Here is a 17,959-nt window from a genome sequence, read left to right as displayed (position 1 = left end):
GTGTGGAAATTTTCTATTAAAAAATTTTGGGGGGGCTGATTTGCAAAAATTAGTTTCTTGGCAGAACAATATGTCGACTTTAGCTTTATAGGCGTCATTAAGTACCTGATTACGCTTATGCGGGGAGTTGAGACCCCTACAATTTATCGAGTAAAACCGTACCATTGTGATAAAAGGCGTGCACGCTTACCCTCGCCATAGAAACAAAGACAAATATAACCTGAAATAAACAGTGCCATGTACTACCGTGTAAAATAAACAGCATAACAAAATTATCAACATGAAAATCAACCTGGTATTGCATAGTAAAACAAGGTAAGAATTGTGGTTATCTGCTGGAAACCACCAATCGGCTCAACTGTAGATCTCGTGGAGCCTCGGGGGGAGGAGAGAGATCGACCGTGGACTGTCGGTCAAGGAGAACTAAATAGCAAATATACTTAGCCATCATAGGAGGGAAGCAGAATATGTAGAAATAGAGAAGAGGTATCAAACTTTCTGCCACTTTGTATTTTCTTAGGCGAATGCGAGGGAGAATGCCGTTGCAGCAACTCATCATTGGCTGGAAGTGAGGGTATATCCCATCTTGCCAGAGCTTTTTTAGCTTCCATCACTGTGGACAGAGTCGTAGGTGTCCCATTTCGTAGGAGAATCAACTTGACTGGAAATCCCCAGCGATACGGGATATTGTAGTTCCGCAGAAGTTTAGTAACGTCGGCGAAGGCTTTCCTTTTGAGTAAGGTAGCTGGAGCCAAGTCCATATAAACCTCAATCTGCTGGAATTGTTGCGGCCATTTATCTTTCTTCCGGGCCAGAGACAAGAGTTTATCTTTAGTTTGATAAAAAACAAATCTGGCAAGGACATCTCTGGGGACATTGTCTGGGGCCGTCCTGGGTTTCGGGACCTGATGTATGCGGTCAATTGCCAGTTCGAGTGCATGCAAATCGGGCAATATTATTTTGAGCAAGTCAGTGAGATAGTTTTCCAGATCTTTAGGCAAAATAGACTCAGGGATTCCCCGAAAACGTAGGTTGTTCCTACGAGATCTGTCTTCTAAGTCTATGACTTTACTTGATAAATGATCAAGTTCAGTTTGATGTTTATTTTGGCAGTCAGTTAGATCATTATGGGCCTCAGCCAACTCACCCAGCTTTTCTTCCAGATGCGCCGTGCGGTCTCCCAAGTCAGCGATGTCTTTTTTAAGATCATCAGAAAGCTGTTTAAGGTCCTCACGGATTGCCTGCTTTACATCGAGAAGCATCTCTCTGATTTCGGCTGCCGTAGCAGGAGTTTGGGCCGCTGAACTAGCTTCCATCATGAGCGGAGCAGCGTTAGGTGAACTGCGCAACGGCTCCAAGATGGCCGCCGCAGTAGTACTGGCTGGCGGTGATGAAGTCTTGGCCGGGTTAAAGAAGGCTGTGACCCTTTCCTGTTGCTTCGATTGCGTTCTCTTGCTTCTCCTCATTTACGCGAACCAAGGCTGTAAATTGTATGCAGCTAGAGGAGTGAGAACGCACCTGCTTCCCTCAAAGCATACTCCTCACAGACGGAGCGCAGCGTTCACGCGTCCATCTTGGATAGCCGGCAAGCCCCGCCCCCATCTTTAAGGATCTTGAAAGCTTCTAAAGCTTGAGGAGGCCAACATTGAGGTTTCCCACCCTTCCGAATGAGAGACAGGATAGGGGAAATCTTGGAGGAGAAGCCCTTGATGAACTGTCTATAATAATTGGCAAAGCCAATAAACCTCTGGATGGCTTTAGTACTGGTGGGGAGAGGCCAATCCTGAATCGCAGAAACTTTAGCCGGATCCATCTTGAAGCCTTGTTGGGAAATAATGTACCCGAGAAAGGGAATGGAGGAAACTTCGAAGGAGCATTTTTCCAGCTTGGCAAACAGATTATTTCCTCTTAACCAAGATAATACTTCCCGTACCTGGATTCGATGCTCGGAAAGGTTTGAAGAAAAGATTAGAATGTCGTCCAGGTATACGACCACACATATGCCAAGTAAGTCCCGAAAGACATCGTTTACCAGCTCTTGAAAAACCGCAGTGGCGTTACACAGTCCAAAGGGCATCACGAGATACTCGTAGTGCCCATCACGAGTATTAAATGCGGTTTTCCATTCGTCTCCTTCTCTGATCCGAATAAGATTGTAGGCTCCACGGAGATCAAGCTTGGTGAAGATGCTGGCACCTTTGAGCTGGTCAAATAACTCGGAAATGAGAGGGAGCGGGTAGCGGTTTTTTACTGTAATCTTGTTCAATCCGCGATAATCGATGCAGGGACGTAGACTGCCATCTTTTTTCTCAACGAAGAAGAAGCCCGCCCCAGAAGGAAAAGAAGAAGGACGAATGAAGCCTCTAAGCAGATTTTCCTGGATGTACTCTTTCATTGCTGCGGTTTCAGAAGGAGAGAGCGGGTAAGTACGTCCTCGAGCAGGCATAGTACCAGAAAGAAGCTCGATAGGGCAATCATAGGGTCGATGAGGAGGCAGAACTTCAGCAGATTTCTTGTTGAAGACATCAGAGAAATCTTGATAGGCAGGAGGAATTGAAGAATTTGGAACAACAGAGGATACCTTAACCAGGGACTGGGCCGGAAGACAGTTCTGTTGACAAAAGAAACTCCAACGAGAAATTTGAGTTGCGGACCAGTCAATGACTGGATTATGGGTTCGCAACCAAGGGAGTCCAAGGACCACTGGAGTCGAGGGGCATTCAATAAGCAAGAATGAAAGTCTTTCGGTATGCAGAGTGCCCACTTGGAAAGATAATTCCTGCGAAGACTTGGAGATGAAGGCAGAAGAAAGAGGCCGGTCATCAATGGCAAGGACACGAAGAGGGACAGCCAGACTTTGGAGAGGAATAGAATGACGTTCAGCGAAGGCTCTATCCAAGAAGTTCCCAGCTGCCCCAGAGTCAAGGAAAGCTTGTGTAGAGATGGTCTTGGAAGCCAAATGGAACTGTACAGGAAGAAGAAAACGATGAGCAGAGGTTTGGGGAAGTTGATCAATTCCGCCCAGGTAAGTTTCCCCAAACTTACCTAGGCGTTGGCGTTTCCCGACTTAGCAGGGCACTCATGGGCAAAGTGGGATTTGCCCCCACAGTATAAGCAGAGTCCAGCAGCCCTTCTCCTTAACTTTTCCTGTTCAGAAAGACGAGCACGACCAATCTGCATAGGTTCTTCAGAGGTGGAAGGAGAAGTAGCCGGAGCCGAGGAAGCAGGAGTAGTACTGGGAAGGATAGGTCTCTGGAAGCGGGGGGCCAGGGGAGGTTGAAACTTCCTCACACGTTCCTTTACGGCAAGGTGCTCTCTTTGGCGGGTGTCCACTTTGACTGCTAAGGCCACCAGATCCTCCCAACGAGTAGGCAATTCTTGTGAGACCAAATCGTCCTTCAGGCGCATGGACAACCCATTGTAGAAGGCAGCGTGATAACTGTCGTTGTTCCAATTAGTCTCGGAAACTAGAGTGCGGAACTCGATGGCGTATTCGGGCACCAAACGTGTTCCTTGGCGGATCTGGAATAAGCGGGAAGAGGCAGATGCAGACCGGCCAGGAGCATCAAACACAGTGCGTAGATCACGAATAAAGGCCTTCGAGTCATCGATCAGGGGATCCTCTTTCTCCCACAACGGTGATGCCCATTTCAGGGCTTTACCAGTCAAGCGGGTAATGATGTATCCCACCTTGGCACGTTCCGAGACGTACTGATGAGGTAGCAGAGTGAACTGGATTTCACACTGATTGATGAACCCTCTACAAGCCTCTGAGTCACCACTGAAGAGCGGAGGTGCCGGAATCCGGGGTTCAGAGACGTGAAATGGCGCCACAGGAATAGTGGCTGAAGCAGAGGCAGGAACCTGAGCTGTAGGAGTGAGAGCCGACAACTTGTCCAGAATGGCCTCCAGGGCTTGGCCAAAGTGCGTCTGCTGAGCTTCATAGGCCTCCATGCTAGAGGCAATCCCACGAAAGGCTCTTCCGAAATCTGGTTGAGCCGCGGCCTCCTCAGATGGGTCCATGGCCCAAGTATAATGTAAGGGCCCGAAGGCGCAGTTAGAGTGCTGACCAAGGAGGAGGCAGGTAGTCAGCGAGTTCGTGGTACAAAAGGGATCAGGCAGGAGAATAGTCGAGGTACAGGCAAAGGGTTCAATCCAGGCAGCAAAGGGTCAATCCGAATAACAGGCAAGGTTGGTACACAAGAAATCAGTCAATAATATAACACCCAGGAATCCCGAAGATGAACCTATACTTGGGCAACATCTGTAGTGTCCAAGGGGTTTAAATAGGCAAGGTTTGGCGCCAAGATTTGGACGCGATGACGTCATGACGCTGACGCCGGCGTCAAGACGCTATCGCCGTGACGCCGACGCACGTTCTGACGCCGGCGACCATTCCGTTGCTTTATGGTGAACAGGCGGTAAGGTCTGGCTCCATGTACAGATCTGGTGCATATTTTTCATTTCTAACCCTGCCGACTCCGCTAGATCAGTAGTCGGAACTTGCTATATTGGTATTTTAATCCCCCCCTTGCACAGATGAGTATCTTTCCTAGAATTAAGCATCCTGACTTATTATTGGTTAGTACACAGGTCTGCCCTCAAATCTACTTACTCGGCTATTGCACACCCCCTAGTGGCTCAATAAAGCAATGAAATATACAAGGTGACCCTCTTGCGGAAGGTTTAACAAGTCTGCATGAAATACATAAAAGAAACATACCTGTATCATAACTATTGTTTCACACATGGGAGTAATGGGTTGATTTTCTTTGGGGGGCGAGGGGCTAGAATAAACCTGTAGCCAATAGGGTTACAACAGGGCCCCACAACAAAATCATTTTAGAGTGTTAAACTCCTTCACAGTCAGTACACCAACGGGGCTTCCTATATCTCCTGGTATACGTACATACCAGGGAAGCAGAGGGTGTCCCAGTGGAGCCCGCTGTACAGTAACCTAAAAGGGGGGACCCCATACTGCTAGATTGGCAGGCCCTTATATCCCCAAGGGGACCCACGTTATTATATTGTGGGCCCCTGCCAAAAATGGAGCATCATAAGGGCTACCAAATAGCCAATTACAGCTCCCCAGGAATGTTTTGGATTCGTGTTGCTCATGGGTAAAAAAGATCAGGGACCCCTAGCCCCTAGTGGAAGGGCGGTAATCAGCAAAGTAGGCAGCAAAGACACATGCCTAGGGCACAATGGTGGTGGGACCTAGGAATTTGTCTATGCTGCAGATTTGAACAGATAAACTTGGATTCTCATTGAAGGATTATTTTGTTGCAGTCACTGATTCTGCAGAGTTGAGGAAAGTTTGTATTAAACAATACAAAAACTATAAAATCCACATTAGATTAAATGCCAACATAGGACCCAGTGCAGTCTGCATATTCTGATTATTAATCAGTCTTGCTGTATCGGCTTCTGGATATTATTTGACTTGTGTTGTTTTGATAATTGATGACCAGACCACACTGAGCATGTGCGTGGTCTTGGTCTTGCAAAGATATTTAACAAAGTTACAAGATGACAGCCCCGTGCGGCCAACTTTGAAAGCATAAATCATTTGTTTTATTGGGCTTCTGGTGTAGTAGGTTCATGTTTAGTATACCTAAAATAGCATTTCTAACATTATTCTATTTTAGACTTTACTTCCCCTTTAAACAAATAAGTCAGCCTCTGGCTAGTAATCCTTTCCATTTATGTTCATTTCTGCATATGGAATGTAGAATGGACGCCCCTGACACTGTTACTGATTCCAGTGATGTTCTTGCTTGTAGCACTTCCAAAATAACCCAGAGCTCTACTTAATAGAGATATAATAATTACCTGACGAATCTCATGTATTATACATGGCGCCTGATAATAATATTATGATATAAATATTTCATGGGACTGTTCCATAAAGCAGTGAAACGAGAGCCATTGCAGCAGGCAGAATGGTGTGAAACAGCTGCCTTCTATAAAAATCCCTGCACCCCGATTATCCCTGAAATAAAATACTGTACAGATGTATAGCATGAAAACACATTCAGAGAGGTGGGGAGAAATGTATAGGCATGTACCATGGCTTTAAAGGGGATGAAGAGAATTTTTTAGAAGCCCCCTCATTATGTAGGCAATGCTGGAAGTGGTCAGTTTGTGTGCCCACATGCGCATAAGGCATTTTATTTTATTGTGTCCCATATTCAACTTGTTCCACCTTCAATAGGGCTAATTATTGCATCCTCCCTAATGGGTTGGCCCTTCTAACTTACTAGTATGGGGCCCCATGATGTCTAATGGTGGTCTTGGTTTTAAACCTGGTTAAAAAGGATATTAATTATTGCAGATGACGCCTTTATTGTTGCTCCCCTGTAGACCTTTGGTTCTTGATTGTGTTCCCTCAGATTTGGGGGCAAAATCAACTTTTTCATCCATTTGGGGAAAAGCTACAGGATTTGCCAGGTCATGTGATCAAAGGGATACAACAAAAAAAAAGGTAAAAAACAGTGCTGCAATGTTTGCAAATTTGCTTCATATAAGGACAAGTATATTTGATTAGTATGTCGTAGTGCTGCCATACTGCTTTAGGGGTGCTATGATGTGTGTGTGTTCCTGTGGTCCTTCTTCTCTTAGGGAACAGAAAATGGACTGAAGCAACTGACTCCTTTAAGGGTGAGACCATGGCATCGATTTGTGGGTTCTACAAAGGGGAAAGGTCAAGAGGAGGAGCTCCTGGGGTGTAACTACAGAGGAAGCAGTGCCTGCGGTTGCAGAGGGACCCAATTAATGAGCAATTTCAACATAGATTGGTAAAAAAAAGGACAACTTATGGATATGTTGGGGTCCTAAAATTAATTTGCTGTGGGGCCCAGTAATCTTGTTACGCCACTGATGAGCCCTGGAGAAACATCACCCTCTTTCTACGGCTTTTCTTGACATCACCATGATATCTTCTCTATCTTGCTGATTTCTGTGCTCTTTCCTAGTCCTTAGCCCATTTCCAAGCCTTTGCCACCTCTTCCACAATCCATCTCTGACCTTTGTGCCCTCCCTGCCTCCTGTCTGCTTTTCCCTTCATACCTGTTGCCTCCTCCACACTACTTCTCCAGTCCTCTCTCTCTGTTTTCCCCCCCATCTACATGTCTTCTCCGCCATCTAGTGTTGCCACCCGGGACTTGGGGCAACAATTTGGACAATTGAGTAGGCTAATGACATTGGAGGGAGGACCAATGACAATCAGGGGTTATTTATAGAAATGGAGTTGTAATATGTGGTGTGTGTTTGTGATGTGGAGGGCAGAGCTGTGACATTGAAGGTGGAAATTGGCCAGATTTTTATTCAGGTTTCACAATGCTGAAATCCGAATAGACAGTTTTAAACCAAAAAGGTCAAAGAAAACACTATTCAGAGCTGACTGCTGGTAACCCCATCTCATACCCACTTCTTCCTCTCCTCCTTACTGCTCCTTAACCCATGTTCATGCCATCTCCACATCCTCTCCACTCGCTGACCTCTCCACCTCCTGCCTACCATCGCTTTCTTCCATATCTGTACCCTCTCTGCCCCCTCACCTTTCCTTTCCCAATCTCTGTAACCTTTCTGTCCCCTCACCTTTTCTTTCCCAATCTCTGTAACCTCTCTGCCCCTGCCCACTCTTTCTTCCATATCTTTACTCTCTCTGCCCATTCACCTCTAGTTCCCCAATATTTGTGCCCTCCTTGCCACCACCCTGCTTCTTTTCCCATTACCAAGACATTGTTCCTTTTCAATGGCTTTTGCCCTTTCCCCGCTCCATGTCTTCTCTTTCACACTCCTGCCCTTTCTGCCTCCTTCCCATGCCCCTTTCCTATCTCCACTATCTCCATTGCCTTTCTGCCTCTGCTAGGGTTGCCACCTTTGCTGATGGCTAGACCCGAACACAGGGGCAGGGCAGATAGCATTGGGGTGGGACAGTGATGTAGGAACAGGCATGATGACATCAGAGGTGGGCACAATGATGTGGGTAGTCTATTGCATCACTTAGATGCCACTGGCAATGTTTTAAAGTGTCTATGCCCAGGTCAAAACCAAACAGGTGGCAACCCTATCTCTATTCTGCTTGGTGAGTAAGCCCAATCCTTTCATTACAGGTATATCTATTATACAGAAATCAATTATCCAAAAAGTTTTGAAATACAGCATACCTCCCAACTGTCCCGTTATGAGCGGGACAGTCCAGTTTTTGACAGCTTAAGCTGCAGTTTCAACTTGTTACTGAAATGTTCTGACTTGAGATGGCAACCCTAGCCTCTGCCTGCTGCTTCCCCCAAATAAATAACTGTATTTTCCAGGGGATTATTTAGCAAAAGGAATGCATTAGTGAGAGCCTTAAGGACATTCTGGAGGAGCTTTGTCTGTGGATATGTTGTCCAACTGTCTAGAATCCCTAATATGGAAATAGGGTGACTTTATGTCCTGACACCCTGATCTGGGCCTGGACTCCCTCCCCTTCTTGTCTTTATTTTGCGACTTGTTATTGTAGTTCCCTCCTGGCGCCTGGCGGTGTCGCTGTTCGCTTTGCTGTTTGTCTTCCGATTCTCGGCCCAATGTGATGATTGACAACTGAGGGGGGAGGGACCAGAACGTTGAGAGAGAAAAAAAAATTCACACAGCGAAAGAGACGGAGGATAGAGGCGAAGTGCCGGAGCTTAGTCGCCTGCAAATCCGTCGTCATCCTCGCACCGAGCGTCCGTCCCGACAGCGGCATCGCCTAGAAGTTTCCCCTAGAGACCCGCACAGCACACCAGGTCGGTATTAGCGGCGGGACGGCGCCCTGGCTCATTATATCGCGGCTCGGGAGGAGGAAGGGAGAGGGAGGGGGAAGCGGAGGATTCGGTCGGGCCCAGGCCGCAGCTTTGTTCGCTCAGACCGAGCAGCCATCTTCCTCCCCCCCCCATTTCCTCCATCTTCCCCAAATCCCTCCATCTTCCCTTCTGTACGGGAGAGGCCTAACAGCCTGAGGCTTTCTTACCCAGCTGCCCGGGGCTGTGTCCCCCCTGCCTTTGCTCTGTGTCTCCGGCGACTCTCTGTTGTGGTGGGACTGTAACTCCCTGCCTGTGGCTGCTGGCAGTTGTAGTGGAATAAAATGTCAGGTAGTTGTGTATGGAGGGAGGGCTTGTGTCTGTATCTCATATGTATCCAGGAGCTTGCAGGCCTGAGCTCCATACGTGTAGCCCCTCTTTAATGAAAGCACTGGGACTGGTATTGGGGTGCTCTGGGCTACAGATACAAGGTACATCCTAGTAGGCTGCTGTACAGATGGTTGGACTACATTTCCCAGCATGCTCTATAGCTGCACTGAATGTGGCATTTGTGTGGACATCTGGGCCCTCCTTATTACTCTGTGGGTAAGGTGGTGCTTGCCAATAAGCCACCTGCGGCATCTCTGCTTTACTTCCTAGCCCATTGGTGGGCGCAGTTTCCCTCAGACCTGCAAGCTAGGTGCTGTATCACAGAGATTGACATTTATGAAGCCGCTGATCATGAAATAAGCCCCTGGCCCCCTCATGTGTAATTCCAGGGTCCCCCCAGTGTGTTTATGTAAGGGCCTCTCTCACTGTGTGCATATAGGCACTGCTGGTGTTACTGGGGTGTCTGGCCCTTTAAAACATGCACCCACTAGCGGGGTGACTGTTACCCCTATTTTTCTATATATCTGTAACCTTGTTATGCACTAAGGGGGCCCAGCCTGAAGGCCAGTTAGGGGGATATTTGGGGTGAGTGCTTATTTGTGCCCTGGGTACCCCTGGAACTATAGCAGAGTGACTGTTACCCCAATGTTTCGAAATATGTGTAACCTTGTTATGAGCTAAGGGGGTCCCGCCTGATGGCCAGTTAGGGGAGATTTGGGGTGAGTGCTTATTTGTGCCCTCTGTACCCTTTGGAATATAGTAGGGACACTGTTTCCCCCTCCTCTCCAATTTATATTCAGCCGTGCATTACTGAGGTTATCCATCATCCCCTGCCCCAGTGGAGTTTACAGTCTAAGGTCCCTATCACAGTTACACACAGTAGGGGCTATTCAGGAGCCAGTTAACCTGCCTGTAGGTGTTTGTGGAAAAAGATACAGACCCCTTTGCTGAAAGTGACCTGGCTGGAATCAAACCACTGACCCAGTAGCATTTGCCTCGGTGCCACCATGGTGTCCAACTTTCCTGTTGTACAAAACTGTAAAATGTTCTAGCAAGCATTAGATTAAACATTTGCATTGTATCAGCAAGGCAAGATCAGTGCTGTGCCAACTGGGATTATTTATTTGACTATAGGACATTTCTGCCACGTCCCACTGTGATTTTAGCGTGGGCGATTTTTTTAGACCCTTAATATCCCTATTCCCCGTTTAATCCGTTTAAAGGTCCCATAAGGTCAATTATTATATCCTGATGAAGGACAGGAAGCTTTTGATTCGGGGTTGGCTTGTGTTGTGCCTGTGTGGCCTTGAATCATAGGTTAAATAAATGTCCTGTATCCAGCATGAAATTTATGTCTGTGCTTGGTAAGGGCAAGTGGGCATTGGTGCTGATGCTGCACTATGAGCTATAAATTGCTCTTAAGTCACACTTGGTTGTTCTTAGGCAATAAATTCAATGTAATGGGTAACTGAGTACCTACCCACCCTGCTGTGCACCCCTGCTCTTCCGGAGGGGCCGGTGCCTATCATAAAGGCTGGGCATTGCCTCCATGCAGAGCTAATGATGCCTTATTATACCTTTCCCTTATTAAACTGGCGTATTGATACACTGAGAACTTTGCTACATTCATTGATCATTGATACATTTTTCAGAGGTATCTGTGGCAATGTTGGCAACTATTGTATCAATTATAACAGCCGCCTTTAATGACTGCGGGATTCTGCTCAGCAGGGACAAACATAGGAAGAATATTGTATCAATTTGGAACAGTTAGTTGGCGACCCTCCTCCCAGAGCAGCGACGTAATAGAAACTTTAAAATCCAATACGAAAAATGATCACAAAACGTAAGTCTTTATTTGTCTGAATCCAACTCAACTGAAACAAGGGTTTAAAGGTAAACAACCCCTTAAATGGGTGGTTCACCTTCAGGTTAACTTTAAGTATGTTCTAGAATGGCCAATTCTAAACAACTTTTCGGTTGGTCTTCATTATTTATTTTAGTTTTTAAATGATTTCCTTCTTCTCCTGACTCTAGCTTTCAAAAGGGGGTCACTGACCCCCTCTAAAAACAGATCCTCTCTAAAGCTACACATTTATGGTTATTGCTACTTTTTATTACTAATCTTTCTGTTCCGACCCTCCCTTAATAATATTCCATATTCTCATTCAAATCAATGCATGGTTGCTAGGGTGATTTGGGCCCGAGCAACCAGATTGCTGACACTGCAAACTGGAGAGCTGTTGAATACAAAGCGAAATAACTCAAAAAACACAAGTAATAAAAATTGAAAAACAATTCCAAATTGTCTCAGAATATCACCTTCTACATCATACTAAAAGTTAACTCAAAGGTGAACAACCCCTTTAAGGAGAGTTCCAGATTTTAGCTGCTGTTCTGGCTCCTTTGGGCCAATTTGGCAGCTTATCTTTCTGTGTATGGGGCACAGACAGGTTTAAAAATCTTGTTGGGGCAATGACCTTATAGTTTTGTGAATGGGGTCCTCATCCCAACGCCCTTTATCCCTTTTGTTGTGATCCGAACATTTGGCCCTAGGGCCGAACAATCGGTTCGGCCCAATATCACCCACCCCAAGGTTGGCATATAAGGGAAAAATCAGCTCACTTGTCATCCTCACCAAGCAAGCAGATCTTACATTGTATGGCCAACATTAATCAAGCTGTATCCACAGATGATAGGCACCCATTCGTGTATGTAGGGGTGGTTCACCTTCACATTAACTTTTAGTATTTTATAGAATGGCTATTTCTAAGGAACGTAGGTCTTCATATTTTCTTATTTATTTATTTTTTATAGATTTTGCTTTATTTGCCTTCTTCTTTTGGACTCTCTACAGATTTCAAACTGGGGTCACTGAACCCATCTAGATAAAACAAATGCTCTGTAAGGCTACACCGTTATTGTTATTGCTGCTTTTTATTACTCATGTTTATATTCAGGCCTTTCCTATTCATATTCCAGTCTCTTCTGCATATTGGTGCATGGTTGCTAGGGTAATATGGACCCTAGCAACCAGACACCTGAAATTACAAACTCGAGAGCGGCTACATAAAAAGCTAAACTCAAAAACTGTGGTTTGCGACAACCCCTACATTTAGCTTCTCAACAAGCAGCTCACAGCACAATGCGCATGTGCAGTGCTGCTGGAACTCGCAGCAGAATCCAATATGGCGACCCCCCTATGCACAGATGTAAAGGGGCGGAATCATTACTGTTAAAGAGAATCTTTACCCTGGTGCAGTAAGTTCAGTTCATAAAAGCTGTGCTTATGTGTAGCCTATGCTTGTGCTGCTTGCCCGATTGGTGCATTTTTGGGTAGCCTTAGAGAATGGGTATGTGGTTATTCAAGCTCATAGGAAACATTCTGAGTGTCAGTGATCCAGTCGCTACCCTCCATGAGACCTGAGTCAGAAGGTTCCCCCGCTGGGCAGCCTGAGCTCTGTATATACAATTATAATACACAAAAGCCATGAATATCCTGTAAATTATATCCTTATAAACGGTGAGTTCTGATGTCATTTCTGTCACATGACTCAATGAAATTTGTGTATTATAATAAATAAAGTACCCCCAGTTGTAAAATATGAGGATATTAGAAGTTACCTCGGAGTTCCATGACCTATATAAAAACACTCGGCCTTTGGCCTCGTGTTTTTATATGGTCATGAAACTCCTCGGTAACTTATAATATCCTTATATTTTACAAGAGGGGGTACTTTATTCACTATATATTATTGTGGCTAAGCGATTTCCTGATGCTTGCAAGGGCACTGCTGGACAGTGACTGTACACCCATAAGCTGAATGAATTGGGCATGTGCCGGTTTGGTTTCTGTTATATCTTGCACTGAACAGGAATATAAAGCCAGTTTCACTTTAGTACTTGCTGCGACTTCTGGTCCCCAAAAACTGATAAAACAAATTACCGGTCCATGGAGAAGCCTGCTGCTTAGATAAGGAAGACGTTTTGTTTGTTCAATTGGGTGTGTTCACCTGTCAACACTTTTTTTTCCCTGATGTTTTTTTCTTTTCAATTATTTTTTATTAAAAGTCTGAACAATCTGAAAACAGGAAAAAGCTGGAAAAAATGGTGGCGGTAAGGCCAGTGAAAATAGTCCAACTTTCAAAATAGGGATTTATAATAGAAAAAAATAGGACAAAAAAACTGTCATTTCTGTGCATGTTCTGTTTAATGTGTTCATTTTTAGCAAAGGTGTCTTTAAGTGTGTACTGTCCCTTTAATAAGTGAAGTCAGCCAGGCCCCATAATGGTGCGTCTTCTGTTTTTAAAAATCCATAGGTACTTTGTTTGGTCTGGTTGTTTGTTTAGATGTAGAAGAAATATCCTATAGTTATTTTACACTTTATTACACAGCTGGGAGTTGTAGTCCAACACCATTTGTGGACTCAAGATTCAGATACAAGACTCTCTGTGCTGGGGTATATTTTCTACATAGACTAATTCCTTGCCTTATTGCTACAAGAGTATCTGTTGGTTGATGTCAACCACAAATAAGGGCTTAGAATTCTTCCCTTTCATCATGGCTGCCTGAAAAGGAAACCAGTGTCGCTTACTTGCTGCAGTCTGTGTTAAATACAAAGTGGAGGAGATCAGAATACAAACAACTGGTTATTGCACCTGTAGATAAGTCACTTGCCAAATGTCTGAGTAGCTACAATCATATATCACGAGTGGAAATAGAATGAAAGGTGTATTAAAGGACTAGTAAAATCAAAAGAAAATATTTTAAAAAAATAGTTGTATATGATGGAAAAAAACCCCACCAAGACATATTTAACTTTAAAATCGCAAAGTCTTTATTAATAAATAACTTACAGATACTCCGCTTGCGCTCCTGTTCAGCAAAAAGGCAACAGGGGGACGATCCATCATGCTCCCTGCCTTCTATAGGAGATAGCCAGGGAGGAGAAATCGAGCGCCGCATGATGGATCGTCGCCCTGACGCCTTTTCTGAAGAGGTGTGCAAGCGCAGTTTCGGTAAGTTATTTCTTAATAAAGACTGAGATTTTAAAGCAGGACAGAACTGCTGCTTCCAATGGTGATCAGATAGGATCTGTGCAGCCACTGGGACATAATTCTTTGTTATACAGATAGCTAGAATCTCGGCCATAAAGCAGGACAGGACTGCTGCTTCCAAAGGGGATCAGATCGGATCTGTGCAGCCACTGGGACAGATTTCTTTTATACAGATGGCTAGAATCTCAGCCATAAAGCAGAGTGTGACTGCTGCTTCCAATGGGTAACGATAGGATCTGTGCAGCCACTGGGACAGAATGCTCTCTTTTATACGGACAGCTAGAATCTTTGCCATAAGGCAGGGCAGGACTGCTGCTTACTGAGAGAAGTAATAAAATATTCTCCTGCTTTACTAATTGTTACACATATAGTTTTGGGGCTCAATACAATTGTATCTATTTGTAGTTTGTAGGGAATTAGTTCGCTCTTAAAACAAAGAACTAGCAGCTGCACCACTTTCCGCTCTGTGTTTTTTTAAAGGTTGGAGCTTGTGGTTTACCTGGCAGGTTCTGAGAGTGAAACTATAGACAGGAAGTATTTGCTTTGTTTTCATACGTTTAGAGAGAACATATGCTGCCGAAATGATTGTCTGCTGCTAGATTGGCCGTCGGCCTAAAATATGGGGGCCTGTCAAATAACCGATTCTGGCTGGGCCAGTGCCCCCCAATTGGGAATATCTGTCTGTACCCATACCCATTTGTTTAGATTGTAAGCTCTGCAAAGTCCGGACCTACTTTTACCTGTGTCTCTCCCTTTTTGTTCTGTGGTCCTGACTTGAGAAACATTGTAGCAGAACTATTATTTGAGAAGTCATAATGTGTCATGTGCTGTTTGCTCCCCTGACTCTTTTGCTATGATCTTTCCGTAATTTAGATCTTCATGCCTTAAGTCTGCTAGAAAATCATGTAAACATTAAATAAACCCAATAGGCCTGTTTTGCTTTCAATAAGAATTAATTAATTATATCTTTGTTCAACTACAAGCTACTGTTTTATTATTACAGTGAAAAAGGAAATAATGTTTAAAAATGTATTATTTATTATAATTTTTTATTATAATGGAGTCTATAGGAGATGGCCTTTCCATAATTCTGAGCTTTCTGCATGACTGGTTTCCAGGTTCAAACATCCTGAAAACATTGTGTGTATTCACTAGTGGCTTGTCGGCTCAGTCAAGAGTGAGTTTGTCATGTCATATACGTTTGTACAGTACACAGTGAAACAAAACAATGTTCCTCTAAGACCATGGTGCTATATACATAGATGTACCAGACAACAGACAGAAAGTGCAAGTGCAAAAATATGCAACTCCTGCAAGACAGGACAGTTAAGTGCAGGGACAGGACAAGACAGTGCACACTCAGCAGATGTAATATGTTAAGTAAATAATGGTAAACATCAGACATGATGGGTGTATCATTGGGATATGATTGTAGTGAGAACATGATAAAGTGCAGATGTGCTCATAGAGAACAATTGTATCCAATGGCTATTTATTTATACAATGGCGTTCAGTGGCTGTGCAAAGTTGTGGTATATAGTAAGGTCAGATGGATTGTGTGCGAGAGAAATCTGTCTTCATTTGTCCCCCTTAAACACAGAATAAACCCAGAATCTCTTCTTCCCCCATATGTCTGAAATCTGAGTACGTCTCAAGAAAACATGGCTGTCACTGTTGGGCTCCTGTCCTCCCTTCATGTAGGATATGCCTTTCCTGCCCAGTATATCTCATCCTGCAGTCTTTATATGGTCACAGAACCCCTGAGTGACTTCTAATATCCTTATCATTTACAGTAGGGGGTACATAATTCCTTATAATACATGAATGATAGTAATGATATATATGTATTTTACCAGAGGGCGCTGACTATCGAAATGTGGTGCTGGTCTCCTTCAAGGGGTGGGGTGGGGGGTGCAAGAGGAGATGGGGAGTCCCAAAGCGATGGGAGTCCCAGTTCAAGGGTCAGTTAGGGTGAGAATTGGGGGTTGAATATTTACAGCCCTAGATTGCTTTGCGGCTCATGGCTGAACTACTGATACATATTTGTAACCTTTTAATGAGTAGTGGGTAGGGGGACTGCTGGGTATAAGAAAGGGGCTTGAATGAAAAATAGAGGACCCCCTAGTGTAAGGCTACATATTTAGCCACCCCCAGCTTGCCGTGTGCTGCATGGAGGGGCCGTGCAGAAGGTTGGTGCATTGATGACGCTCTCAAGAGAACCACTTCAAACCTTTTGTTTGGCCTTGGGGCAATAGAGCAGGCGTCTGTCACTGCAGGGCCACACTGATTCTACCAACACGGCCCTGTTATTTTTACCCATTTCCCCAGACAGAATCTGAACTCTGTTTATGCCCGGCTCATTGGCCGTTTGCCATTTTGGTTGTTAAGGTTATTGTTGCCTTGATTTTGACTTCCTTCTGACCTTGATGAGGATTATGTTGAATTGGCAAGACACACGTTTTACAAGTTTCCCATCAAGAAGCTATTAGAAATGATAACTTACTTACAGCACCATATCTGCGATAAGGCTGGGAGGCATTTGATTCTAAAGCTGCACTTTGGACCAGTCTGCAGAATCCCCCCTGTGGGAGCCTATGGAACAGTTTACAATCTATCTTCAGTCTGACTTGTGCCCTGGTTGGTAGGACTCCCAGCACTGCAGGGCTAACCGTTGCAATTTCATTTTGTAGACCTTAGTAACACATACCAACCAATTAGCTGATGCACTTTGAAAGCCCCCCCTGGTTGCTATGGGTTACTAGACCCGGATGCCTCTTATTTACGTTACTGCTAAAGTTTTTTGCTTCCTGTGTTCTGTGCATAGAGTGTTAGCCTTGTAGAGGGGGAATTGGGTTATTTCTGATCCTTCTTCGTTAATGATTTCTCCGTTGTTCTGGGCTCCAGAGACAGGGAGACTGATTAGCACCCTGGGAATGTCCATTGTAATTTGGGGGCATTTTAATGGTCCCCAAGCTGCTTCACTCAAATCCTAGTATGAATAAATAAATTGCCTCTACGGTGCGGGGGGTGTTACGGGAGATTTGTCTAAGGACTTTACATTAACTAGCACCTTGGGGGCTTCCTCTGTTAACTGTGTCAGTGCCACTACTCCCCATACTGAACACGGCAAAGTGCTTTAAATTGGGTCACTTTATCTAACAGCCGGCAATCACTTAGTTTAGAATAGAACTTTACTGGGTCAGGAACTTGCAGGTTTATTCATAGAAACCTACAAGTTCCTGAACATTCCTTCTCTGTATATTTGTATTTATACATATGGGATGGAGGTGCTATATTGTTTCCCTTAGACGGTACAGTACAGTATGAGGGTATAGCTTATTGTGTGCCCAGAGCATTCCTTCTCTGTATATTTTATTTATACATATGGGAGGAGGAAGGTGCCATATTGTTTCGCTTAGCCAGTACAGTATGAGGGTATAGCTTATTGTGTGCCCAGAACATTCCTTCTCTGTATATTTGTATTTATACATATGGGAGGGAGATGTTCGTAACTGCTTTGTGGCAAAAGTATATATGAAGGAGTAGGTTTTCTGTTTGTATGAAGGACTTATCTTCCAGGCAATTAGTTCACATAACCATTTATTCCCTTGGTGGGGGCGGCAGACAGGCCTTCAGTTAATTAGCTAATTAGATTTTCCTTGTTATGCAGTTATCACTTGCTGAAACCAGGCAGCGATGATGTGCCTTGCTGGGCATTGGGCTGACAATAATATGGTTTACCCT

The 17,959-nt window shown here is 44.6% G+C and overlaps 1 protein-coding gene across 7 annotated transcripts in view; it reads left to right on the top strand.

Moving 5' to 3' along the window:
- Positions 1-8,586: 8,586 nt before the first annotated feature.
- The window catches only part of prrc2b.S (proline-rich coiled-coil 2B S homeolog), a 67,630-nt gene continuing 58,257 nt past the window's right edge, over positions 8,587-17,959 (top strand). For 6 of the 7 annotated variants that reach the window (XM_041575297.1, XM_041575302.1, XM_041575300.1 and 3 more), the window contains exon 1: positions 8,587-8,774. The gene's annotated coding sequence lies outside the window, so the exon portion shown is untranslated. The remainder of the gene's footprint in view (positions 8,775-17,959) is intronic. The other variant, XM_041575301.1, reaches the window with a different exon arrangement.

This window comes from Xenopus laevis, chromosome 8S (genome assembly GCF_017654675.1).
Source record: "Xenopus laevis strain J_2021 chromosome 8S, Xenopus_laevis_v10.1, whole genome shotgun sequence".
Classification (NCBI taxonomy): domain Eukaryota; kingdom Metazoa; phylum Chordata; class Amphibia; order Anura; family Pipidae; genus Xenopus; species Xenopus laevis.
This window is presented reverse-complemented; position numbering and strand designations above follow the sequence as displayed.